Source organism: Pimephales promelas, chromosome 21 (assembly GCF_988280905.1).
Source record: "Pimephales promelas chromosome 21, fPimPro1.hap1.1, whole genome shotgun sequence".
Lineage (NCBI taxonomy): Eukaryota > Metazoa > Chordata > Actinopteri > Cypriniformes > Leuciscidae > Pimephales > Pimephales promelas.
The window spans coordinates 27,047,638-27,074,950 of record NC_142789.1 but is presented as its reverse complement, the minus strand read 5'-3'; the positions used below and the strand labels follow the sequence as shown (position 1 = coordinate 27,074,950).

The 27,313-nt window shown below is 38.7% G+C and overlaps 1 protein-coding gene, 1 long non-coding RNA gene and 1 pseudogene across 2 annotated transcripts in view; 2 read left to right on the top strand and 1 right to left on the bottom strand.

Moving 5' to 3' along the window:
* The window catches only part of cdk18 (cyclin dependent kinase 18), a 59,384-nt gene extending 55,642 nt beyond the window's left edge, over positions 1–3,742 (bottom strand). Inside the window, exon 1 of the mRNA XM_089124904.1 lies at positions 3,380–3,742. The gene's annotated coding sequence lies outside the window, so the exon portion shown is untranslated. The remainder of the gene's footprint in view (positions 1–3,379) is intronic.
* The window catches only part of LOC148970484 (uncharacterized), a 37,505-nt pseudogene extending 10,983 nt beyond the window's left edge, over positions 1–26,522 (top strand).
* LOC148970483 (uncharacterized) overlaps positions 1–27,313 on the top strand; it is a 97,006-nt gene that overhangs the window by 53,256 nt on the left and 16,437 nt on the right. The window lies entirely within an intron of this gene.

Genomic DNA, 27,313 nt, shown 5'->3' with positions numbered 1-27,313 from the left:
AATGTATAAAATGCATCTACGGCTGTTAGGATCAGTACCAGTTTTTTATGGTTTATATTAAGTATAGAATCAAAATGATCTGATTGTTATCTAGCTGGGCTTGGTGTATCAAAATACAGTTTAAGTTGTGTTTCTCATATTATTTGCACACTGACTATTTCTACAACAGAGCAGGATGTATCAATTAGTGAGTCTTAATTACTCATTATTCCAGTTGCACATGAATTGAAGTACTTTTCTGATTAAGTGCTGTACAAACTCGAGTTGGGTGTTGTGAGGATGTGTAGACGGACTTGTAGAAATTCTGCTTTACGTTATTTACATGTGAGAGCGACAAAGAAATGTGGAGTTAATGTAAATATAGAACAGGATGCATCTCATACAGAGTTTAGTTGCTTGCTTATGGTTGTTGAGCAACATTAAAACTTGCCAATTTTATGGAAATGTACTAAAGGAGTTATCTTAAAAAAACCATTTGCTGATAATTTACTCACCCCCATGTCATCCAAGATGTCCACATCTTTCTTTCTTCAGTCGAAAAGAAATTAAGCTTTTTAAGGATTTTTCTACATATAATGGACTTCAATGGGAACCAAACGGTTCAAGGTCCAAAAGACAGTTTCGTGACTCTCCTGTTCGAACTCGTTCATCAAAATGAACGAACCTTTTTTTTCGAGTCATTTGGTTCATTCAACGAACGAAATGAATGAAATGACTCGAAAAAAGATTCGTGCATTTTGGTGAAAGAATTCAAACAGGAGAGTCACGAACATGCATCACAGAACAGAGCCAGGCGAGCATTTGTGCTTATAAAACTTAAACTTTTTTTATTTATTTTTTTAAAAAATGACCGATCGCTTCGCTAGATAAGACCGTTATTCATCATCTGGTGTCGTTTAAAGCCCTTTGAAGCTGCACTGAAACTCTCATTTGGACCTTGAACCGTTTGGTTCCCATTGAAGTCCATTATATGGAGAAAAATCCTGGAATGTTTTCATCAAAAACATTTCTTTTGGACTGAAGAAAGAAAGACGTGGACATCTTGGATGAAATGGGGGTGAGTAAATTATCAGAAAAAAGTTTTCTACTACTGCATTACAATTATTCAATAATATTAGTTTTACTCCTTCTAACTTGAATGTTATTAACTTTTTATTTGCATCCCTCAAGTTCCAAATTTTCATTTTATTCAGAACCTGAGGGAACTTCAATATAATGGTTATTTCATAAGGATATGGTTAATATACACCGTAAATCTACTCATAATGTGCTTTAAGAATTTGTTCATCATTCCTATTGCAAACTCTACGCAAGTTCATTGACATCTGCAGTTCATCACCGGCGAAATCCAGCATCTTGTTTTGAGTGATGAATCTGTCGGTGGTGTGAACATTACTCAGAAACGCTGGCTAGCGGTGCGAACAGAGGTTATTAGTTCACAGGGCCGTGAGCACTGATGCCAGTGAGGCGAGAGATCGTGAGAGGGCAGATGGTGAAGAGGTTGAACGGAGATCTCCGCGCCGCCCCAGGCCTGTACCCTGGTGTCCATGTTGGGTCGACCTTGTTCTCATCTTCTTGTTTTCACCATCAAAGCACAGCAGCTCTTTTGATTAACGAGAATCGTCCACAATACTGGGTGGGGTTTGTGCACATTCAGTCTCCTGATGTGTTATTTCCGTCTCTAGGCAGGGAATTTTGTGTCATTTCCATTTCAAAGGTGGGGAAGAAAGGCAAAAAGCACTTCTTTTATAATCACATGGGTCTGAAATTGTATCCCAGCTTGGATACAAACCACAGGGAAATTCTTGAAGGAGCTTTTGTTGTTTCCTGATACTTACACAGAGCCATTAACATCACCGGATCCAAGCACATGATATATGATACGTTTTGCTTAGGACATTTGTGTGCGTCACTGCAGCCTTCGCAGCCAGGACTATACTGTATGAGTGGCTCAGTTTATCTCAAAAGAGCAATAAAACCTCTCATTTGATGCTCTCCTCCTAGACCCATTTGCGCAATTATCTTCAATCGCCTTCCCGAAGTAAGTCTTCACAGTCGAGGAAGGAAATTAACCGAGTTAGAGGACCAACAAACCCCAATTGCTCCTCCTGAATACACAATTTAGCCTTGAGAGGAAATGCTGGCTGTCTAGACTGAGGTGATAATATCTGTCATATTCTCATCCTATAAAGGAACTCATAAACTTATATAATGCTGTTGTCTTCCCCGCATCACAGGTTTGACCTCATATTCTCTCTCTTAAACCAAGGTAATCGTCCACTCTTGGAACAGCAAATTTTAAGGAAACTGAGTCAACTGATTTAAAAATACCCATTTCTATTATTGTTTCCAGTAGTTTTCCACCCATAGGAAGTTACACATCTCTTCAGTATCTCAAGTGTTTCTTAAATGAAATAGAGGCTTTTTCTTTTTCCCCAGTCCACCCATGTGTCTCTAGTGTTTCAAAAGTCTTAAACTGTGCTCAGATTTGGCAAGACACCAACATACGCAATCAAATGTCTGAACATTTCTCATAAGTAATTAGTCTCAAAAGCAACTAAGTAAGTAAATAACAAGTCACTTGCCCTCAAGCAAATACAACGTGCCCGTGGATCCTCTCTGTGGTCACATGAACATTTGAGATCTGATCTGAAGAGTTGTGAGAGTGACATTTGTTTGTGAATTCATGCTTTGACAGGACAAGTTTTAAAGTTTCTCAAACAACTTTTTACTCTCTTGTTCTGTGGAAAACCATCACATACTGTCGCTTTGAAGATCCAGAAACCAAAACGCTTATCTGTGGACCATCATCAAGAACTTTTTCCTCTCATTTTCAGCCCTTGGTGAGCATATAGGGAAGCTTTAAAGCTGCTTGACTTCAAGATACATGACTAGTTTATTAATAGCTCCTTTCTGCACTAATGAGCCACCGCCGGCCGCCTATTGTGGCATCACACTGGTCCTGCTTCACACTAATGTTATTGACCGACTCTATTTGTGCGTTCGAGTGCTGTCAGATAGGTTACAATAAGCAGGCGTGTTATGTAAACATTGCACTGTTCTCAGGACTCTCTCTGCAAATCTACTGTATAGTCCCGGAGTGTGAATCACGAGTGTGTGTAGGCTTTGAACACGCATGACCCCGAAGCCGCATGCGTTGCGTCACTGCGCGTCAGCATGTGGGTTTATCAAGATGAGCGAAACCTGAAGGGAAAGAGCGTTAATCGAGCGCTAGGTGTACGCTTTTAATCAGAAGGCTTCAGTCTAGATCGAAACGACAACCACAGCAGCAGTGCATCAAAGTGCAGCAGACACAGTCAGAAGCATCTCAAAAGTCATGACAGTTCATGTAACAACACAGACACGGTTGCATACTCACAGGAGTGGCTGGAGTCTGCAGGAGGCAAACAGTAGACCGTCTCTACTCTACTCTTCCTTCAGTGTGAAAGGGAGGAGAAAGAGGAGGAGGAGGAGGAGGGCGGCCTCCAGGTCTGAAGGCAGTCAGCGCACCGGCACACAGATAATCCAAGCCTGGAGGTGTCTTATTTAGTCTGCAGCACGCATGCATGGGTGCATGCAGTAGACACGGGCGTTTATCTCGCGTCCCTTCTCTGCGATCCCTCCTACCTCTGCTCATGAGAGACCCTTCTGACAGGAGGAAACATAACAGAAAATAAATAAAAAAATAAAAACATACAGGAAGCAAATGTGCCTCACTGAAGGATTTTATAATCATGCTGGGTCTCCACCCCCACTTGGCTGTCTCTCCTCCCCTATTGTTATAGCAACGGCCAATCAGAGCGCTTCATCACACAAGCCCTCTCCGCCTGCTGGGAGACTGTGATTCTTTCACACCGGAGCTTGTTCAATATGGCTGTGGACCAAAAGTGTGTGTGTGTGTGTGTGGATGCTGTTAATTAGCTGATCTGTCTAGTGAAAGGTTAAACAACATTTTGCTGTACTAAGCTGTCAAACTATTCTGCTTTGTGGTTTACCATCTTATTATTAGCGTGCGCTTCCAAGAAAGATATCAAACACATCGGCATAGACTAATTAGGGAAAAACGTGCAGGTTTTCACTATAGCTCAGTTGTTGATTTAGGTTTAATAGAGAAATACTCTGTTAAAAGAGATAATTGGACATTACTAAGTGTTTTTAAATGAGTGTTATTGGCTTGTTTTTCCTCTTTAATTTTCAAAAAAACACTAGATAATTCACTTGATGCAACACTGCATTATGACTTACTATAAGCACTTGTTTTCTTATATTTTATTTTGAATATAAGTATATTTACTGCAGTGTCTGATTTATTTTTTATTATTATTTTTTAATACTAAAATCAAGTCTGAGAAATAAAATGCAAAGAGTTCAGATGCAAAAGCCTCTAAGTGCCATTTGAAATTTTCTTCTAGAATGATCATTTTTATCAAGCTTGTATATTTAATTTTAGTAATTTCACTTACAGTACATGACAATTAATGGGTCATCTTCATTGCCATTTAAGTGAACTTAAATATACAAGCTTGATAAAAATGAAAATTTCAAATGGCACTTCATAACTCTTCATACACAGTTAAAGATGTATTATCTGAAAACAAGTATTAATATCTTTTGCTGCATTGCTTCTCAAATAAATGTATCTTGTTTCAAGAAATGTTTGATATTTTGTTCAAAAACACCAGTGCAATTTTTTATTGCATGATTTTTTTTTCTTGTGTGAAACACAAAATGAGACATTCTGTTGAATGTCCAAGCTGCTCTTTTCCATACAATGAAAGTGGAGGTTATTGACTGTCAAGCTCCAAAAATGACAAAAAAGGACCAAAAAAAGATCATGAAATACTCGATTTGGCTTGTTTTTTTAAGCCAAGCGATAGGTTTGTGTGAGGAGCAGAATGAAAATGAATATATATCCCTCCTCGCTAGCTCTCGAATCTCATATACGGCATTTCAGGATGTTTCATGCTAGTGTTATTTTAGTACTATTATAGCATTTATAGTTTTCATTTTAAAGGTACAATATGTAAGAATTTTGTAATAAAATACCCCAAATACACTTGTACAGTGTGATATATTTCCAGCAGTTGTGTACTTACAATATCGCAAAAGTCACCAAATATTTTTTATTTCAGAGAAATTCCAATTTTAAATAAGTGGCCGTCCGGGAAAAAAATGTTGCCTGTTGATGACGCAATATCCGCACTGTCCTCGGTTTCCGTTCTTACTGCAGTAGCCATGCTGGACAACTGCGTAGTGCGTAACGTTTAGCGTTTCTTTCAAACATAGGCCATGGCAATCAGACTTTGGGACTAACAAGAACTAAAATGAGGATCAATATCAGCGTGGCGTTTTTGAGATGCCGAGAGCTTCACGTCCGCGACTAGCTTGGACTCGACAGATCTTCACGAGTCACGACACCACAGCTTTATTAGACAGCTGAGCAAATGCACATGAAACAAATCAATGTTATATAACATGAGCTCAACATGATGAAATGTTAGAATATGGTCAGTATGTTATTCTAATGTTAATCTAGATTACTGCTAGTTTCGTATAGCAAACGAACTAACACGTAGTATAACATTATAACTTTCAACGCACATTTAAATGCCGTTTAGTGTGATAGTGTAACGTTAGACCAAGTGAAGCAGCGCTGCGTTACCTCACAAGTTTAATATGTCTAATAAACTGACCTGTGTGAGTAATCCAGCACTTGCGAGTCGTTAGGTAGAATTACATGTCCTTATTCCTTTATATCCGCGGGACTCGCGTGTGATATCTGTCTCTTTAGCAATCGTGACCTGTTAAAAAACATGAATGTTTGCTCTCATCCATCAACATTTATTAGATCCATCAGCTTGACAGCAAGTCCCATCATTCAGCTCATCACTGCGTCATCAACCTACGCCTTTGGTATTGTTGGAAACTGCGCCCTCTTGTGGAGAAAAAAACTTACATATTGTGTCTTTAATTTTGAGTACTTTCTTAGGTGCTTTTGCCATTTGTATTCATTTTTGTAATATTCCTATATATTATTTGTATTTCAGTGTTAGTTTTAGTTCTTCAACTTATTTCAGTTTAACATGTCTACTTTTTGTTTATTATTTTTTTAAAGTTGAACTTTTTGCATCTAATATTTATAATGCAAAAGAAAGAAAGAAAGAAAAAAGTACTTTTCTGATGGTTTTGGAGCTCAACGGACACATGCTTTAGTTGAACTGCAAAACATCTCTTTTTATGTTCCATGAAAGTAAATCACAGGTTTTGAACCACATGAGGATGAGTAAACGATGTTTGTCTGACTTATTTCTTTAATTCTAGTTCTGTTCCTTTAAAAGCAGTTTTGTGTAACTCCAAGGGATGTTGAACAAAAGCCCTGTCAGATCTTGTGCGTCTCACAGCGGTAACACAATAAAAGCTCTTTTTCATCAGGCGAGCAGTTCAGATGTTCAAACAACTTTCAGCTAGTTTCAAACACGAGGTTTGCTGGTGTTTGCGTATCCATGTGTGTATTTACCTGCTGTATACATGGCACATTTAGCCGGAGACTTCAGAGGCAGTGACCCAGAACGAGTACGCAGCAAAAATTAGGCATTCAAATGAGCTTTTCACACCTGAATTGATCAAAGTAATTTTACTGAAGTGAGGTTCAGAGGTACAGCAGAAATGGTTGTGCACCTTTCACATGTTTTCTTCATTAAAACCGAACCGTGTCAGCAGCATTTATTTTTGATATTAGAATGAGTCAATAATTGATAGAGGTGTTAACAGAAGACCTACAATGCTTTTCTGCACTTTCAGTATAGTACTGAACACAATTATTTTTATTGAAACTGGCTTTCTAAAAAGTTCTCAGTGAGAGATCATGTACAGTTAGATGGTCATTATCGCAAAATAAGCCCTCAACGCTGATGGGAAGTGAAGCGTAAATAATGCAGACCTTAATTATGACATTTTGTTTAATTGCACTCAAATCTCTTCTCTAGCCTACTGTCTGTTTTAATGCACTTCCAGTTCTGCTGCAGAAATATACTGTTGTCTTGTGAAGTTTGGTCTGGTAGCACTTCTGATATTGTTTTCTTTCTTGGATTAATCAGTTCCGCTTGTATTATCCTGATTTGCAAGTCACTTTGGATAAAAGCTTCTGCTACATGAATAAAGACTTGGCCCTTTGTTACCCAGCAGCAGTTCGACGGATGCTCAATTGATAACTTTTCTAGATACATTTAAGGTCACATTAAACTAACTCTCTAAAAATGCTGGGTTGTTTTAACCCAACTTTGGGTCAAATATGGACAAACCCGAACGTTGTTAAAATTGTAATTAAAATATTTAACCCAATGGCTGGGTTTGTCCATATTTGACCCAAAGTTAGGTTAAAACAACCCAGCAATTTTTAGAGTGTACTATATTTTATATTCGTAAACTAATTTGGATCATCATTTACAGAATCATTAAATGCCTTTTTTTGTACTAAAGACAATTGTTATTTTTAAATAATATATTTTTAGATGCAATTTCGGAATATTATAAATTCCACTCTAAACAACGCTGGGTTGTTTTAACCCAAAATTGGGTAAAATAAGGACAAACCCAAAATTTAAAATTGACTTCAACTTTCACTTTTCAACTGTACATTTTTTAATTACATTTTTAACCCAACATTTGGGTTTGTCCATTTTTGACCCAAATTTGGGTTGAAATAACCCAGCATTTTTTAGAGTGGGTGTTTTACATATTATATTATATTATATTATATTATATTATATTATATTATATTATATTATATTATATTATATTATATTATATTATATTATATTATATTATATTATATTATATTATATTATATTATATTATATTAGCAAGCAGTCGCAGTAAGTTTCTGTAAGTGCATCCATACACTTTAGTTATTTAATATATATTTATATTTATAACTACTAAACTATACATTCGACCTTTAAAAAAAAAGTACTGCTATTTTTTTAATGATCATTTTGAATGTATGAGAATGATGTGATATTTGAAACTGGGATTGTTTACACACACTGACAGCTTTCATACCTCCGATCGTTTATCAGCTTTGATGACAATAACAGCTTGAGGTGAAGTTAGTGAGGCGTTAAGATATCTGGCCCTGTTGAAGACGTCAAACGCCTCTGTGCTGTCAGGACTGAGAGGATGATAGTATCTCATGCTCCTCTGTGATGGAAACTCCCGACACGCATCAAACAACATGATCAAAGCTTGTGTTTGCCTCATAACTTTGTTGTTCCGGTGAGCGGTATGAATAAGTTCAGTGTAGCTTTTCCTTCTTGATTTCAAATGTAAGATCTTTGTTTGTGGTTGTAAAGGCAGCAGTGAGGACCTGATGGTGAGCTGTTTCTGTAAAAGTTTCAAACTGAAAGGCTCTTTTGACATTCAAAATGGACCAGTGACCATTAGTTGGTCATTAAGGTTGTGTTCGGCTGATTCTAATGATGCTTATTAGATGAATTGGTCTGAAATACCAACATAAATCAGCCCTTTGATTTCATAGATGCTGCTGACGATGGGAAAAGGAAGAAACCATATCTGTATTATAGTGTGATACGCATGTTTAAAACCATGACAACCTAATTTATCTACCCTTTGTTTTATTGAATCTGTTACATTCATTATAAGTTTTGCTGAATGTACACAATATGGGAATACATTTCCATTTTGTTCAAAAGATCTTGATCCGAATGGCATACTGCTGGACTTGCTAAATACAATATTTCTGCATTTCGGTATTTTTATACTTTCTTGGGTACATTTCTGTATTAAAAATTTAACTCCTTGTTAACCAAGTCACTTCTGGGAAAACATTTTTGTGAATATTGAAATTAACTTTGCTGGATATATTATTTCAATAAATCATTATTTCAGTCTTTGTTTACACTACTGATCAAAAGTTTGAAAGGAAGATTTTTTTATGTTTTTGAGAAAAGTCTCATCCAAGGATGCATTTATTTTTATCAAAAATCAGTAAAAACAATAATATTTTGCAATGTTATTACAATTTAAGCTCCTTCTCATTTATTTTTTTAAAAGTCAGACATTAGTATTTCTCAATATTTTCATTATAAACAGTATTACAAGAAAACTTCTATAAAAGAATGTTTTCTAACAAATTTTTTGTAAAAAGTGTATAGGGTTGCTTGTGACTCGAGGTATGTAATAGTGATAGTATGTAAAAAGTCACAATTACCGTAGGCATAAAACAAAAGAATTCACAAATATCAAATGGCAAGGCAAGGTAAATTCTGCATTTATATATTAAATGCAATTAAATATTAGCGTCAGTGTCATCTGATGGATCTGGATCTGGTGGAGAAGCTGTCAGTGAACCAAAATATAGATTTTTAAAGATGATAGCTTTGAGAATATGCAATTTATCCGCAATCAGTGACAGGATTGGTTTTTAACTGAACTGATACTGTATGTAAATATGTGCAAATCTACTTTGCAGCACTTGATCCTTCAAGCTAAACATTAAATCTGACATGATTATTTTGAGGTGTGTTATAATGTCCTGAGTCACTCAGTCGACCAACCTAGAAAACTCTGCTGACAAAGGCCACATTTACTTTACATGGTTCAAGTGACCTAATTCCATTTTTTTTTACCTCCCATGTGGCGCAGATCAGATATGACCCACAAACATATAAGCAGGAAAAAAACACGTGGATTCTGATATTCTCAGACCAGACTCAGGCCTCATTCCATATGAAAGATCAGATACGCGCATTTGCGCCCACGTTGGAAGCGGACAGATCGGAAATTCCTGTCAATGCGAGTCACATTGAAAAAGCGACATTTGAGAGTGACGTTTTTCGATGCCTAAGCTTCAACAAGGGCTCTCCTTTTTTTCTCCGCTTTAAAGGAGTAGTTCACTTTTAAAAAAAACTACTCACCCCCATGTCATCCAAATATCCATGTCATTCTTTCTTCAGTCGAAAAGAAATTAAGGTTTTTGATGAAAACATTCCAGGATTTTTCTCCATATAATGGACTTCATTGGGAACCAAACGGTTCAAGATCCAAAAGACAGTTTCAGTGCAAAGTGATCAATGGGCTTTAAACGATTTCAAACGATGAATACGGGTCTTATCAATCAAAACGATCGATAAAACGATAACAAAATATATTTTTTAATCCTTTTGCAATTGTTGCAAATATCAAGAGAACTTTATATGGTTAGAGAGCCATCCGTGTTAGATTTAGATCCGGCTCGCTGAGGACCTGAATGTGTACAGTAATAATCATTGGCGGGACATTCATGCATTTAAGGGTTAAAAGACTCGTACATCATTGAAAAAGCGACGGTGGTGAACAGTGTTGGGTAAGTTACTCTAAAAAAGTAATTAATTACTAGTTACTAATTACCTCTTCAACAGTGTAATTAGATTACTGTACTAATTACTCTCTCTAAAAAGTATTTAATTACTTTTAATTACTAATTACTTTTAAAATCCCATATCAGTCTCAACCAGCTGAATAATACAAGGATAGACATGAATCTGTTTTAATTCTTTCAAATAAATACTATAAAATTGCAAGAATTATCCTTAAACTGACCAAGGAGGAGAAGGTGACATTATAAAAACACACTTTTTAGCATCAGACAATACATTTTGATGTTAAACCCACTATTGTTTTATGTCTGATCTCATGACATTTCACACTTTTTTCATACATATTTTACAATAATTCATACGAATTTGTACGAGTGCGGTCGTATGATTTAGACACCTCATAAAATGCATAAAAATCGCTGTGAGATCGGATTGATCCATACACAGTATTTACCTCAATTACATCAGAAGTAACTGTAATTAAATTACAGATAAATGAAGAGTAATCCCTTACTTTACATTTTCAAGGGAAAAGTAATTAAATTACAGTAACTAATTACTTAGTAATTAGTTACACCCAACACTGGTGGTGAATGACGTCAACGCAGGCCTTTCCAAAAGTTTCTCATCTACACTGGAACTTACGCTACAAACGCTAGTGTGTGGACGGAGAGTGTTTTTAAACGAAAACGCCGCTTTCAAATGTGTCTGGATTAATGTAGACATAGCCTCAAGTGGACACCGACCGCGATCACATGACTCTTTTCAATGCAACAAAGGCTCTCCTCTTCTTTTCTTTTCTCTCCGCCTTAAGAGATCAATGTTTTTCTGACCTTTACAGATGGTGCGGAATGCAAAAGCTTGTATCGTCATTTCAAATCGCGCAGTTTGGCCTAAGCCTTTCTGGGTCAGTACCATAGCTTTTACAGAGACCATATTGTGTAAATGCAGATATGGGATATGGGTCACTTTTAAAAGACGCTGTAAGCTGGTCATCAGTCAACAAATCGCAAGACCTGCAGTGTAAACGCGGCCAAAGAGACGGAATCGACTGAGTGACCTTGTCGGGAACGAAAGAGAAAGAGATTGAGCTGCAGCGGGACAGAGTTTTCTCCCCACAGGCAACATGCTGAGATCTGATTAGATCAGCGATGCCCTTCACAGTGGACTCAGATCCGAGCTGGGACAAACGAACGCTCCGGAAAATGAAAATCTATTTCAGGGGGGACCGGGCACCAAACGGCCGAGGTTAATATTTAATGAACAAACAGGAGCGTGATGCGGTGGCAAAGCTGCAGGTCCTGTCGATGTTTGCACAAGAACAATCTGCAGCTTTTTTTAAAGCGCTGCTTTGATTTATGCGGCGAGAGGAGACGCCCTGGGAGAGAGGACACGTCTGATGGAGTTCTGTGCTGGGAAAGCATTGAGTCAGCACATTGACTAGATAACAAGACTCTTCATCAAGCTTTTCTCCTGTGAGAGAACTTGTTTCAGTGGCTTTTGATCGATTCAGCTGTGTGTTTCTTCTTTGTGATGGTGTGTGCATTGTGTAGAAGGGACGCCTGCTGCTCTTCTTCAGAATTAATTTTAGTGCTCGCTGTGCTTATGTTAAACACCTTGGTTTGTGCACACTAAAGGCCTGTTCACACCAGGGCGAATTTAGTGCGCAACGTTTAATGCCTTGTGAATAAACAAAGGGCGCCAATAGGAGTGTGCACACTGACGTGAACAATGCCACGTGTGAAAGCTCAAACACAAAACGGTCTTGCCGAGCACATGTACGTAACGGCGAAGAAGATGTACGCAAAGTTGCAACTACACTGCCGGGAAGAAATAAGACGAGCAAGATGAATGTAAAGCTGCTGGTCTCGTTGGTGGGGCTGGGGTAAACGATTATTAACTAAACGATTAGTTGGGTGATTATTTTATCGATTAGTCGACTAATTGGACGACTAATATAATGAATATTTTTCTGCTGCTCGATTAATAAAAAAAAACATCTTGCAGCTGGCGCAAATGATTTATACACTGATGCATTTATCATTCCTAGGTGGACACACGCCCCACACTGTTCGTAAGTGGCCTCTGTCTACGCCGTTCCTCTCCAATGGTGTCTGATTATTGTAATACTTCGTTATAATAAGGTAAATACAACTACTAACCACATAGTCAACATGAAAAAAAGTCTGTTGATGCTTCACACAGTTGACTACTTCGCACAGAGAACCTGTCAATCATGCACTGTAAAAAAAAAGTGTTCAATTTACGGTAAAATACCGGCAGCTGTGGTTGCCAGAAATTTACCATATAAAATACGGTAGCAAGAATTTACGGTAATAAGGTTTTACAGGCTTAACTTAACATTTACGTAAATAAATCGTATTTAATTATCTGATATACTGTTGAATTATCGACCATTTGAAGTGTTAATATTTGTTTTATACTATTGTAATATACTGACATCCATCAATCACAGCAGTAATAAGAGTCACATGATATATGGAAACTCATCACATGTAGCTCTTTCACAAGAAACTTAATATTAACATATAGAAGCGGCACAGTGTCATTCACTCAAACATTAAACACCTTCATCGTAACATGACATTTTAAAAAGGCAATAAACATTAATTTAACAACATTAAATGTCACATAAAACCCTAATGTACCTAACTGATTAGAAAAAGACTAAGCAAACTATGAAGAAACAAGATATTTCAACCAAAATACATCAAGTGTGGAGTGTCACGCAGGGAATTGTGGGAATGTCAATTTACGTTTTTTCACTGTAAATTAAACGATGAGTTGGTCATTTTCACTTTAAAAACTGTAAATTTAACATGAAATTGACATGAAATTTTCACTGTAGCATTTTTACAGTCTTTTACTGTTAAAATCACGATCATTTTTTACAGTGTGATGTCACAGCATTGTTTTTATAGCATCAAATAACTAACTAAAAACGAACTTATTTAAAAAAAAAACTCTTGAAATTACATCAACGTGATCGAAACTACAGTAAATGACAGAAACTATCTTTGGAAAAAGGATATGTCGAGTGTTATTTAATTGTTTAGTTGGTCTTACGTCCCGTTAAATAACACGGGGAGGTTTATGACCTATACTCGGACTGGCCACTGGGGGGCGATCGAGACGTTTTGGCTTCATTTTGAGGGCTTGTGCGGCACGCTAGGTCCGCAGTCTGAACAGGAAAATCAGAATTCATGCGACTTGCACGTCACTTTAGATCAACATTCGTCACAATTCACTTTTGGCTAAGCCACGCCCTAGAATGTAGATTGACCAATCACAGCGCAGCCAAGAACGAGCTCCCACACAGACTCCGACACTTTTTTTTACATCGCTCCATTGACTTTCAACACAGGCGTCTCATATTTTTGGTCTCGGCAGGCTATTACCGTCGTAGTTTTATCCAAAATATGGTTAAACGTTGTGCCCCGGACATTTGTAACACATATACGCGTTTCCCAGAGAGGTTGGAGGGGGGTGTCACAGTGATGTGATGTGTGATGTGACAGCTCTGTATACAAGCAAATCACGAGGGCTCGTATCATAAATGTTTAAAAACTCTGCTCTCTTTTTTCATATGCTTGTCTTTGTTTTTTAAATTGCGTGCGTTCGCATACATTTGCTGGCTTCGGCGGCAGATCGTACGTAATAAAGTAATAACTGTTATATTTCAACATTAACTGGCCTGAAGCTACTTGATTGTGAGTTTGAGCAAGTCAAGATTTTCAGTTTCATTTAAACCCAACATGAAAACTGACATACAAATTGACTTGTCTGAAAACATGTTATTGTGCGTGATTCATCAGTTCACTCTATTCTAAAGAAAAACATTTTCTTCACAATAACTTTCTCACCCAAATAGCAATTTAGACTTTCACTCAGAAATGGGCCACACATGTCTTGTTGACTTAAAATAACTATTCCTTTAACTGACTTTAATACTACTGACATTTACTGTATCAGAGAAGAGCTGAAGATAGCTGTAAACATCCACTGAAAACAATAAGCTAGGTTATTTATTCTTTGATCAGAGGGAATGGGTGAATTGTCTGCGCTCTATGGTACAAGAAATATAATCACTCCATAAGTTCAGAAAATAAGAGTGATTATTCTCCAGGTGGAAATTCCATCTGAACCCAACCGTGAGGTGAGCCGAAGACAAAGGAACAAACTGTGTTCTCGAGATTCATCTCATTGGAGATCTCAGTGAGGGTTAATTTTGATTAGTGATGCTCTTGCTCGGCGGGCCGCATGCACACTGCGTTCAGTCAGGTTTTCTGATGGCCTTGGTGGCAATAAAGGCTCCATTATCAGACCCTGATGTCATCGTTCTGTTACACTGCGTGAAGATGATATATTGTTTTAGGCCGGAACAAAAGAGATTTCACAGTAAGAGCGACTGGTTAGCTCAACATTCTTGAAATACACTTAAAGGGATGGTTCACCCAAATAAGGGCAAAGAGAGAGACATGTAAATATATAAATAGTTGAATATAGTTCATTGTTTTTGTGCTTCATTTCAAGTTTTCTATAGGGCAAAGACTTGCCTGAAACTACTAGCATCACATGAGAGGTCGCATGAACTCTATGCATAAGTTTAACATGACAGCAATATCATAAACTGGTAAACAATGCAATCTTTTGCAGATCAAACGCAGTCACATTTTTAAACAATTATTCATTCATATAATTTAATACATTTTATATGTATTGATTTAAATTAGGGCTGTGCAAAAATTAATTGCGATTAATCGCATCCAACATAAGTCTGTGTTTACATAATATATTTGTCTGTGCTGTATATAATTATTTTGTATATATAAATACACACACATGCATGTATATATTTAAGAAAATGTGTTATTCATATATAATATATATATATATATATATATATACAGAATTTAAGCGCAAATAATTCTTAAATATATACATGCATGCATAGGTATTTATACAGTGCCCTCCACAATTATTGGCACCCCTGTTTAAGATGTGGTCGAGGGCTTTTAAAAATTCTCCCTTTTTTTTAAACAACATAGAACCCAAATGCAAAAAAAGATAAAAATCCAACCTTTTATTTAAGTACATTACTTTGGTGGTAAAAAAAAAATGTAAAATTTAAAAAAATAAAAACTTCAAATCATGTGTCCCACAATTATTGGCACCCCTGATGTTAATAGTTTGTACAACCCCCTTTTGCCAACAAGACAGCACTTAATCTCCTCCTATAACATCTCACAAGATTGGAGAACACAGAGAGAGGGATCTTTGACCATTCTTCTTTGAAAAATCTTTCTAGATCATCCAGAATCCTGGGCCCTCTCTTGTGCACTCTCCTCTTTAGCTCACCCCACAGGTTTTCGATTGGATTGAGGTCTGGGGACTGAGATGGCCATGGGAGGACCTTGAGTTTGTGACTGAACCATTTTTGTGTAGATTTTGCCACACGTTTTGGATCATTATCCTGCTGAAAGACCCAATGACGACCCATCTTCAGCTTTCTGGCAGAGGCCATCAGGTTTTTATTTAAAATGTCCTGGTAGTTCAAAGCGTTCATAATGCCATGCACCCTAACAAGGTTCCCAGGGCCTTTGGAAGAGAAACAGGCCCACAGCATCACAGATCCTCCACCATACTTCACGGTGGGCATGATGTACTTTTCGGCATACACATCTTTTGTTTTACACCAGATCCACTTAGAGTGTTTGTTGCCAAAAAGCTCAATCTTAGTCTCATCCGACCAAAGCACACGATCCCAGATGAAGTCCCAGTGCCGCTTGGCAAACTCCAGACGTTTACGTTTGTCAGTGTTAGTGAGAAAAGGCTTTTTCCTAGCATGCCTCCCAAACATCTTGTTGGCATGTAGAGAGCGTCTGATGGTTGTTTTGGAGATTTTGTGACCCCAAGATGCCACTATTTGATGCAATTCTGTGACAGTGAGCTTAGGACTTTGTTTTACTTTTCTTAGCATCCTCCTCACAGTGCGTTGTGGCAAGATAAACTTGGGACCTCTTTCAGCCTTGTTTGTCACTGTTCCAGTTGTTTTAAACTTCTTAATGATTCCTCTAACTTTAGATACGGGCAAGATAAGGTGAGTGGCTATTTTCTTGTAGCCATTGCCTGACTTATAAAGGTCAACACACATCTGCCTTACTTGAATGGTGTGTTCTCTTGTCTTTGCCATGTTGACAAATGGGTAAGAGAATTAGGCCTCTGTGTCATGTCATATTTATACCCCAGGGAAATAGGAAGTCATGAATTACTAATTAAAAGTTCCTAGATATCCTGACCAACATTAGCAACTACAGAAAATATATATTTTTTTAAAATCAATTACATTTTTCAGCGGAATTGTTAGGGGTGCCAATAATTGTGGGACACAGGATTTGAAGTTTTTATTTTTCTAAATTTTTACATTTTTTTTACCACCAAAGTAATGTACTTAAATAAAAGGTTGGGTTTTTCTCTTTTTTTGCATTTGGGTTCTATGTTGTTTAAAAAAAAGGGAGAATTTTTAAAAGTCCTCGACCACATCTTAAACAGGGGTGCCAATAATTGTGGAGGGCACTGTATATACAAAATAATTATATACAGCACACACAAATATATCATGTAAACACAGACTTTTATTTTGGATGCGATTAATCGCAATTAATTTTTGCACATTAATTTTTATTATAATAGAAAACCTGCATTTTTTTTACTGTGGTTTTGTAAGTTGTTGGGGTGTAAACAATGTAAGCTACAATAATCAATACATTTTTTATAATGTATTCCAGCATTATTTCTTGACGTACCCTTATCATCATCTTTGTAAACAAATCCGTTTAAAAATGTTATAAATGAAGGTCTCCACTTTGGATCACATTGCCAACACCACTTAAATGCAACACAACTATTGCTCTCGCTTTCACTTGCTTTCTTCTCCCAAAAGTGTGTCTCATCCGCCTTATTGCACAAGTGAGAGCAGGACTGTGTGTCTCAGCTCTGTGTGTGCTGTGTGGTTGCGGCTCAGCAGCGCCGGCTCCAGGTTTCACAACGGCAGCTCTGAGACACTGAGGGATGAAAGGCACTAGCCTCTCTTTTAACAAAAGCATTAGCTGGCCTTTGAATTATGCAAGGTCCACACTTCAAATTGATATATTTTTTAAGTCAAAGAACAAAAGAGATGAAAGGCAAAGGCGTCCCTGTGAAGACGACTATCCTCATTTAAAGACGAGGCTCGTCTTGAGACAATAGAAACTGGCACAGTATTGCGTTAAACTGGCAAGGATTCCATCCATATTTGCCTTTTCTCATATGTCAAACGCATGATGAGTAACAACTGTAAACTAGCATTTCTAATAGCTCTGATTCATGTCGTTAGATTATACAAGCAAGACTTTAGTCAGAAGACACTGCATTAAATTGGATGACTATGAAAGCGAGGTTGTGGGAGATTGAATAAGTCAGTCTCACGCAACCACACTTACTATATCAGACGAAAATCTGAGCTTCTTCTGGGCAAGAACCACCCACTTTGACATAAAGTGACAATCTGATTGACATTTAAAGAGATCAAACAATATGGTTGCGGCTCAATGTATGTATTATATAAAATTTGCTGCTACTAACTTGAAAAATGTAGGCTAATCCAGTCCTTTCTCTTTAAAGGGATAGTTCACTTTGAAATTAATTTTTGATATGTTTTAGCTTAAGTCTAGGCATCCAAGATGTAGGTGTCTTTGTTTCCACAGTAGTTTCAATTTTGATATTTTTAGGTCAAACCGTTTGTGTCTGTCAGTCATATAATAGAGGTCTATGGTCACCACTTCAAAGAGCATGCACAGAGAAGTCCAAATTAAACATGATTAAGACACGAAACGAGCGGTTTGTGTGAGAAAACGAACATTTTTTGTATAGATTTTACCTCTTGTAACCACAGCCATGTTCAAGTAATTTGAGTGCGCGGGCGCTTTGTGGCTGTGGTTAAAAACGATATAAATCGTTACCACTGAGGTAAAAACAATATAAATACTGTTCGTTTTCTCACACAAACCACTCATTTCGTGTCTTAGGCCATCAATGTGTACATTTACGAGTCATTAAATCATGTTTAATTTGGACTTCTCTGTGCATGCTCTTCAAGGTGGTGACCATAGACCTCCATTATATGACTGACAGACAAGAACGGTTTGACCTAAAAATATCAAAATTGAAACTACTGTGGAAACAAAGACACCTACATCTTGGATGCCCTTGAGGTAAGCTAAAACATACCAAAAATTGATTTCAAAGTGAACTATCCCTTTAATAAGTGCTTGTTATAAAGCCACTACCTTGTAAACACGACTTTCCAGATAGAGTGCATCCCGGACTTCCGACTCCTGGAAGCTAATCCATTTAGAACTGCCAATTACTAACTCTGGCCTTCTCGTCTCTTCAGAAAATTTTGGACTAAAACGCTGAATTTATATGGATTTGTTTTACAATCTCTATTAACTTTTTGAAATGTGAAAGAAAGTGGTAGTTGCATAGCTGTCAATATAGTGCTGAAGTGATGATGTCACTCTGTAGGCCAAAACGCAGAAGCTAGCGCCGCATGGGTTCCCTCGATCGAAAAGCTATTAGACTTTTGGACAATCGCAAAAAAATAAGATCTGTGTTTAACAAAGAGTTGTGACCCTTACACGTTTTGTCTATCAAGATAATCTTTACAAGTTAATCCAAAATGTATACATTTTAAAGCCTATATACAGTTAAAAAAACACAAGCAGACACAATAAAGTTTAAAGCAGATTATAACTGGTGTGTTATATGTCATGGATCAAAACGTGAAAATATTTAGAGGCTTTGTTCACCACAGACCTTATTTCAGGCGATTTAACAAAAACCCATTCAAAAATCCCATAGACTGCTAACTCACTTCCGCGTTTCGGCCTACAAAGTGACGTGATAACTTCGGCACTCTATGGAGGGACAGAAAGCTCTCAGATTTCATTCAAAAGATCTTCATTTGTGTTCTGAAGATGAACGAAAGTCTTATGTTTTGAACATTTTTGGGTGAACTATCCCTTTAAGAATTTTTTTAAATATTTTTTTGCCTACCTGGAAAACAAGACGTGAACACTTGTAAAGAATAGCTTTGTTTTTTTTTGCATTGCACAGCTTTAATTTTATTTACGTCAATCTAAATAACTCACTTTACTCTAATTTGAGTCCACAGTGTCCGAAGCAAACCTATTTTGTAAACTTTTAAATTTGGTGTCACTCCACTTATTTGTAGGCCAGCAGGGTGACATATTTCACATAAATGGCAATACATAACTAGCATGCACATTTGGTAACCTGCAAAAGTGACACATTTTTATAAATCTTTGCTCACCTGACACTTATTTTTAACACGTGTGTCTTTGGCAGAGTTATCTTTAGGGTTTCGATTCCGTGTGTTTAGCATTAGTTTGTCTGTGTTGGCAGCAGTCCTCTCATTAAGCTGATAGAAGCTCAAAATAGTCCACGTAGACACCTCCCAAACACTGTGCGAATTGCCTTTACACCGAGATAATTATGGCTGTTTTCAGTGCAACATTTGTTTGCAGTTTTTTCCCCGGCTTTTATCTGTGGGAAAACCAAGCAAGGGCCTCGGGAGATGCCGAGACGTTTATTTCCTTCTGTAAAAAGTTTTTTTCTTTTTTTTTCCGGCTTGCGTTCTGATTCTCATCAGAACAGGACAGATGCGGAGCGGGGAGGGCCGACGGTGCTCCGTTAACAACCTAAAATCGAATCTGTTGCGTAAGAGTGTGGGGTTACGCTGAGTGAATGATGTACGCCCAACTAAAAACAACTCTGAGTAGATATTGCTCACTGGGAATAAACTGCATTACAGCTAGTTTGTCTTCATCTTCCCATTCCATCATTCCGCCTGTCACTTTATACGCTTTCTTTTCGTTTCATGTAACGTATTTACACCTCCCGTTGTAATACATGTGTTCTTTAATGCCTTGGAGCACTAAAAGCACTTGTGCAATAAATTTGTAATGTTTTATGCATGCGTCTCTTGAAAGCTTCCAATGCGAGCGGTTCCTCTGCAAAGACTTTTAATGTCCTAGATCACTTCTCGTTTCCTCAAGCCTTGTTTTCGGTCTTGTTTTTCCTGCTGGAAATGCATAATTTCGTTGTTTTATTCTTTTTTAAAGTGTTTCTCCTTGCAATGAGATTAAGTGGAGAGTTAATGGAGATGTTTGTCCTGCTTCAGAGAAAAAAGTCCCTTGTCTGGTTTCAGATTTCTCAACGCAAACTCAAAGATTTCTCATTGAGCCAAAAATATCTGCGAAAGTTGAGGCTTAAATGTTAATTGTCATTTCTGCTCTGCTATTTTAGCATAAAAGCCTTTAGGTCTCATTTGCTGTGAAATGCAACAACTGAGCAATAACATGTTCCTCTGGGAGTGTTGCTTTATTTCTCTTTATCTGTCCTCTAAACGCGTCTCAACCCCCTTCATGCATCGGCAGGCTTTGAGTTCTCTGGCTTTCTCTCTCTGTCTCATCTCTCTCCTGAACCCTCTCTGCTCCACATCTTAAACCCAATCAACAGCTCTCGCTTCCAGCCTGCGAGCAAGATGTCTGACCTCAGAGAGCGAAAAAGAGAGGACCGATGAACAAATGATAGAAATGAGGCAGAGGTTGAGAGTGGTAGATGGATATCAGAAGAGAGAGAGAGAGAGGGAAGGGTGGCGAAGGGTTTCGGAAAATCAGAGGCTGATACGGAGGAGAAACGGGTAGAAGAGGACAGAGAGAAAAAAACAAGCTGGAACAAACAAAAGACGACTTACAAAAGACCTTCAACGTTTTCAAAGACAGAGAACAGGTAAAACGTGCCCTAGTCTAGACTAACACGTACTCTAGAGATTTAAACCAATCCTGTTTAATTATCAAAATCAGCTATTAAATATAATTTATGAAGAGGCCACAGAGGTACAGGATTTATCATCATTTATCATTTTAAAATTTACAGTGGTGTTAATTAGTCGGGGGATTGGATGGATGGATGGAAGGATGAATAGGTAAACATATCGATGGAAAATAAGTCAGATGGATGGATTGAGAGATGGATGGATAGATAAATGGATAGTCAGGTGAATGGATGATAGATAGATAGATAGATAGATAGATAGATAGATAGATAGATAGATAGATAGATAGATAGATAGATAGATAGATAGATAGATAGATAGATAGATAGATAGATAGATAGATAGATAGATGGATGGATGGATGGATGGATGGATGGATAGATAGATTGTGAGATAGATAGATAGATAGATAGATAGATAGATAGATAGATAGATAGATAGATAGATAGATAGATAGATAGATAGATAGATAGATAGATATTGAGATAGATATTGAGATAGATAGATTGTAAGATGGATTGAAGGATGATACATCTGAGACTTTATCTATCCCTTTATCTATCACTTTATCCATCTGTCCACCCACCCACTCAACTTCCACTTAACTATCCATCGATCTCACTATCTCTCTATCTCATCCCATCAACCCCACCTCTATAGAGATAGTATGTATTTCCTCTAGTCTACACTAACATCCAGCCATCCGTTGTTTTTCTTTATCCATCCATGGATAAAGGGATAGTCGGGTGGAAGGATGGATAATAGATAGATAGTCGGATGGTAGGTGGGTAGAAGTCTAACTCTGGATATGTCTATCTCAACGCATTCTCACCCCAAGGCGTCACCTTTGACCATGCTTCAATATTTGACGTTTTAGGCGCCCTTTAGCGTCACTCATATGACGCGATCCTACGGCGTCCTTTAACTGACGCTAAAGGAAAGCGTCAGTTAGAGGACGCGGTTAGGTTTAGGTGTGGGGTGGGGGTTGGGTACACGCGATCCTAGGGCGTCATCATACTGACGCTAAAGGGCGCCTAAAGCGTCAGATATTGAAGCATGTCCAAATGCTTCCCAAGGCGTCAGTTAAGTGACGCCTTGGGGGTGAGAATGGGCTGTCTATCTCTATATGGGTGGATAGAGAGATAGTGAGATGCATAGATAGTCGAGTGGAAGGATGATTCGATAAATGGGTAATCGAGTGCTTGGATGGGTGGATGAATCGATGGATAGAAAATAGATTGTTGGGTAGAAGGATAGATAAATTGATAGTTCGGTGGTTGGGTAGATAAAATGATAGCCGTTGGATGGATATATAGATAGTCGCCTTGCTTTTGGCTTGCTCAGTTGGGGTTATTTAGTGTTTAGCAATGTTGTTGATCTGTGTTGTACTACTTTCATGTTATCACTGTGAAGCTGCTTTGATACAATCTATATTGTGAAAAGCGCTATATAAATAAATGTGACTTGATAGATAGTGAGATGGAAGTGTAGAAAAATATTTAGATGAAACAATGATCGATAAATAGTCGGATGGATAGAGATAAAGTTAAGATGGACGGGGGGATGGATTTTTTTCTCATGCAGCAGTGCTATAGAAATGTCTTCAAAGTATTTCTTAAAAACTACAGAAATACTTTTGAGGGACCATTGAGATCTCAGCTCTCTCTAGTATAAAACATGGTTCCTTAAATCTGGCCCTGGATCCTGATCAAACGCACCCTTAGCTCTGAAGACCTGGACTAGCTTGTTCAGGCGGCTTTGATTAGGGTTGGAGCTCAACTCTACAGGGCAGTGGTTCTCCAGAGCTGGATTTGGTCTCTTTACTGCAGGTGAAGTGGCAGAGATGTGATGTTGAGCTCAGTGTGAGCTGATGTCAGACTCCTCCACTAGATGGCAGACCAGTGTCATGAGCCCGTCCTTGTGGAGCAATTCAAATATCATCTGCTGAAAAAGGCCATACAATCACACTCCTATAAAAGCCAGTCATATTGTCTGTATTACAGCATACAGAGATATTGGAATATTTTTTTTGGAGGAAAAAAATGCTGTGGTGCCTTTCTGATGATACTGAATATAATAGACCATCTTTCTCATGAAACCATGGTGAAGCAGAACGTGTAGCCGGCAGACATATCTTGAGCATCGAGGTCGAGGAGATGTATATAAAAGGTTTGAAGAGACTCTTTTATGTGTTCTGTGTGTCTAAAGCAAGAACAAGAACTGAAATAAGATACAGCAGACATTGCAAATCAAAACGCACGACCGCATGCAGGAAATTGGGGTTTGAAACCGGACAAAAGTCCTTTGATTCCTCGAGACGCAGAGGTCAGTGCTTTGCAAACAATTTTCCCACAATAGTCTTTTAATGAAGAGTGTTTCCAGCTTTCCGCACAGTTGGTTATAAGATTGGATATCTAATAGTGCCACCCCCACTTTTCCATAACCATAACAATTCTCAACTGTCTGTTTGAATAATTTCAGGGGTGTAGCATCTCGCTAAAGGCTATTTAATTTCACAGCGTATTCTCTGTTCGAAATTGATTCATGAGAGGACCTGATCTGTGTGCGGGAATACAAATGCAGGCTTTTGGTTGCTGTCAATAGAGTGCCAGACTTATTCGAGAAGCGCCGTTTCATTAAAACAAGAAATTTGAAAAATCCCTGCCACTTAATTCTCTGATTCTGCCGAGGCTTGTCGTGGGATTATTAACTAACGGATGAGAATTAAGAGCACCGGGATGCATTAATGACGCTGTTCGTTGTTGTTATGTTCACAATGCCTTGCACATTATGGAGAATTTTCATTTGGCCTGCACTCAATATGAGAAAATTGTCCATCCAGAGGAACGTTTACTCTCATTTATTTAATGGCCTTTTCAGACATATTTTAAGTACTGTAGGTATCAACTTTGAATTGATGGTTTTTTTATTTATTCAACTACCTATCTATCTCTCCTGCTATCCATAATTTTCTCTGACTTGTTTGCATCCATCCAAATATCTACCTACCCATCCATCCATCCATCCATTCGTCCATTCTTCCGACTCTCCATCCATCCGACTCTACATACATCCAACTCTCCACCCATCTGTCTATCTAAATCCATTCATCCGTACATCTGACTCTCCATCTGTGATCGGACTCTATCCATCCATCATCCTCCACCCATCTGACTATCCATCAGTCATCAAACTTTCCATCCATCCATCCATCCATCGACTCTCCGTCCATCCGTTCATCTAACTCTTTATCCATCTGTCCATCCGACTCTCCATCTATCCAACTCCATCCACTCGGCCATCCAACTCTCCATCCATCCATCCATCCATCCATCCATCTGACTCTCCATTCATCCATCGATCCGACTCTCCGTTCATCTGTACATATGACTCTCCATCTATCATTGGACTCTATCCATCCATCATCCATCCACCCATCTGACTATCCATCAGTCATCAAACTTTCCATCCATCCATCCATCCATCCATCCATTGAGCCATCCAACTCTCCATCCATCCTTCCATCCATCCATCCAACTCTCCATCCATCTGTCTATCAGAATCTCTATCCATTCGTCCGTCCATCCATCCATCCATCCATCCATCCATCCATCCATCCATCCGACTCTCCATTCATCTATCATCAGACTCTCTATCCATCCATCCATCCGTCTATACAACTCTCCGTCCATCCGTTCATCTAACTCTTATCCATCTGTCCATCCATCGATATGACTCTCTGTCCATCTGTCCAACTCCATCCATTCGGCCATCCAACTCTCCATCCATCCGTCCATCTGACTCTTCATTCATCTATCATCAGATTCTCTTTCCATCCATCCATCCGTCCATCCGACTCTCCATTCATCTATCATCAGACTCTCTGTCCATCCATCTGTCCATCCATCCCACTCTCAATTTCATCCATCCACTCGACTCCATTCATCTGTCCATCTGACTCTTTATCCATCCATCCATCCATCCATCCATCCCACTCTCCATCCATCCGTCCATCCGACTCTCCATTCATCTATCATCAGACTCTCTGTCCATCCATCTGTCCATCCATCCCACTCTCAATTTCATCCATCCACTCGACTCCATTCATCTGTCCATCTGACTCTTTATCCATCCATCCATCCATCCATCCATCCCACTCTCCATTCATCTGTCCATCCGACTCTCCATTCATCTATCATCAGACTCTCTATCCATCCATCTGTCCATCCATCGCACTCTCCATTCACCTGTCCATCTGACTCTTTATCCATCCACCATCCATCCATCCATCCATCCCACTCTCCATTCACCTGTCCATCTGACTCTTCATCCATCCATCCATCCATCCATCCATCCATCCATCCATCCATCCATCCATCCCACTCTCCATTCATCTGTCCATCTGACTCTTTATCCATCCATCCATCCATCCATCCATCCCACTCTCCATTTATCCGTCCATCCGACTCTCCATTCATCTATCATCAGACTCTCCATCCATCCATTTGTCCATCCATCACACGCTCCATTCATCTGTCCATCTGACTCTTTATCCATCCATCCATCCATCCATCCATCCATCCATCCATCCATCCATCCATCCATTCATCTGTCCATCTGACTCTTTATCCATCCATCCATCCCACTCTCCATTCATCTGTCCATCTGACTCTTTATCCATCCATCCATCCATCCATCCATCCCACTCTCCATTTATCCGTCCATCCGACTCTCCATTCATCTATCATCAGACTCTCCATCCATCCATTTGTCCATCCATCACACGCTCCATTCATCTGTCCATCTGACTCTTTATCCATCCATCCATCCATCCATCCATCCATCCATCCATCCATTCATCTGTCCATCTGACTCTTTATCCATCCATCCATCCCACTCTCCATTCATCTGTCCATCTGACTCTTTATCCATCCATCCATCCATCCATCCATCCATCCATCCCACTCTCCATTTATCCGTCCATCCGACTCTCCATTCATCTATCATCAGACTCTCTATCCATCCATCTGTCCATCCATCGCACTCTCCATTCATCCATCCATTCGACTCCATTCATCTGTCCATCTGACTCTTTATCCATCCAGCCATCTGACTCTCCATTCATCTATATCATCAGACTCTCCATCCATCCATCCATCCGTCCGTCCGTTATCTATTTACCAACTGAGAAGGCACAAAACTCACCTTGTCTTTTTATCGGCTGAAATCCAGTGACATTTGAGGCCGGTGGCCACGTCATTAGCAGATCGACCTCTGTGGGAGCAGGTGGAGGGGGTAGACTGTGGCTCTGAGTCAGTGTCAGGGGCAACACCGTGGGCAGAATTTTAATAAAGCAGCTCGCCCATGTGTCACCACCGTCCTTCGACGCTCTCTCTCCATCTCACCCGGTGAAACAAGGGATGACACATAGACAGAGCGTCCGCGTGTCCCTGTCTGAGCCCGTCCCTTCCTCCCCTGCCACCCCCGGATGCATGGTGGGGAGCATTTTGTCAATCCTCAGAGAAATCTCGAGGTCTAAAAACTGGAGCTGTAAGCTAGTCACATCCTGTCTGAGGGCCAGATCCTCAGAGCTTCTTACTAGAATTTATTTATTTTTTAAAAGCTCAGTTGCAGTCCAGTCGTAAGTCGCCGTGTTGAATTACAAGTGAGAGGAGGACCCATCAAGTGAGATCTGTCACGTCAAAGCCACTCGATGCGAGTTAATGCTGATAAATGGAGCCCTTCTGCGTGGCGTTTTTGATCCATGAAATGACATGAATGAATGTTTGCTCCACACAGATGCATTGCTTTAACTCAACTGTCATCTGTACTGATTAAAACACTCTGACTGAATGGAATTGTTGCTCATTTTAGCATTGAACGGTGGTGTTCTCAGAAGTTGCTCGCTCTTGAACAAAAATAGACCACGTTTAACACAGTTTTGTCAAAAAAGGTATTTACTATAGGATTTGGAGCAGGGCATTTCTAGAGTTTGATCAAAACTCCAAAACTGTTA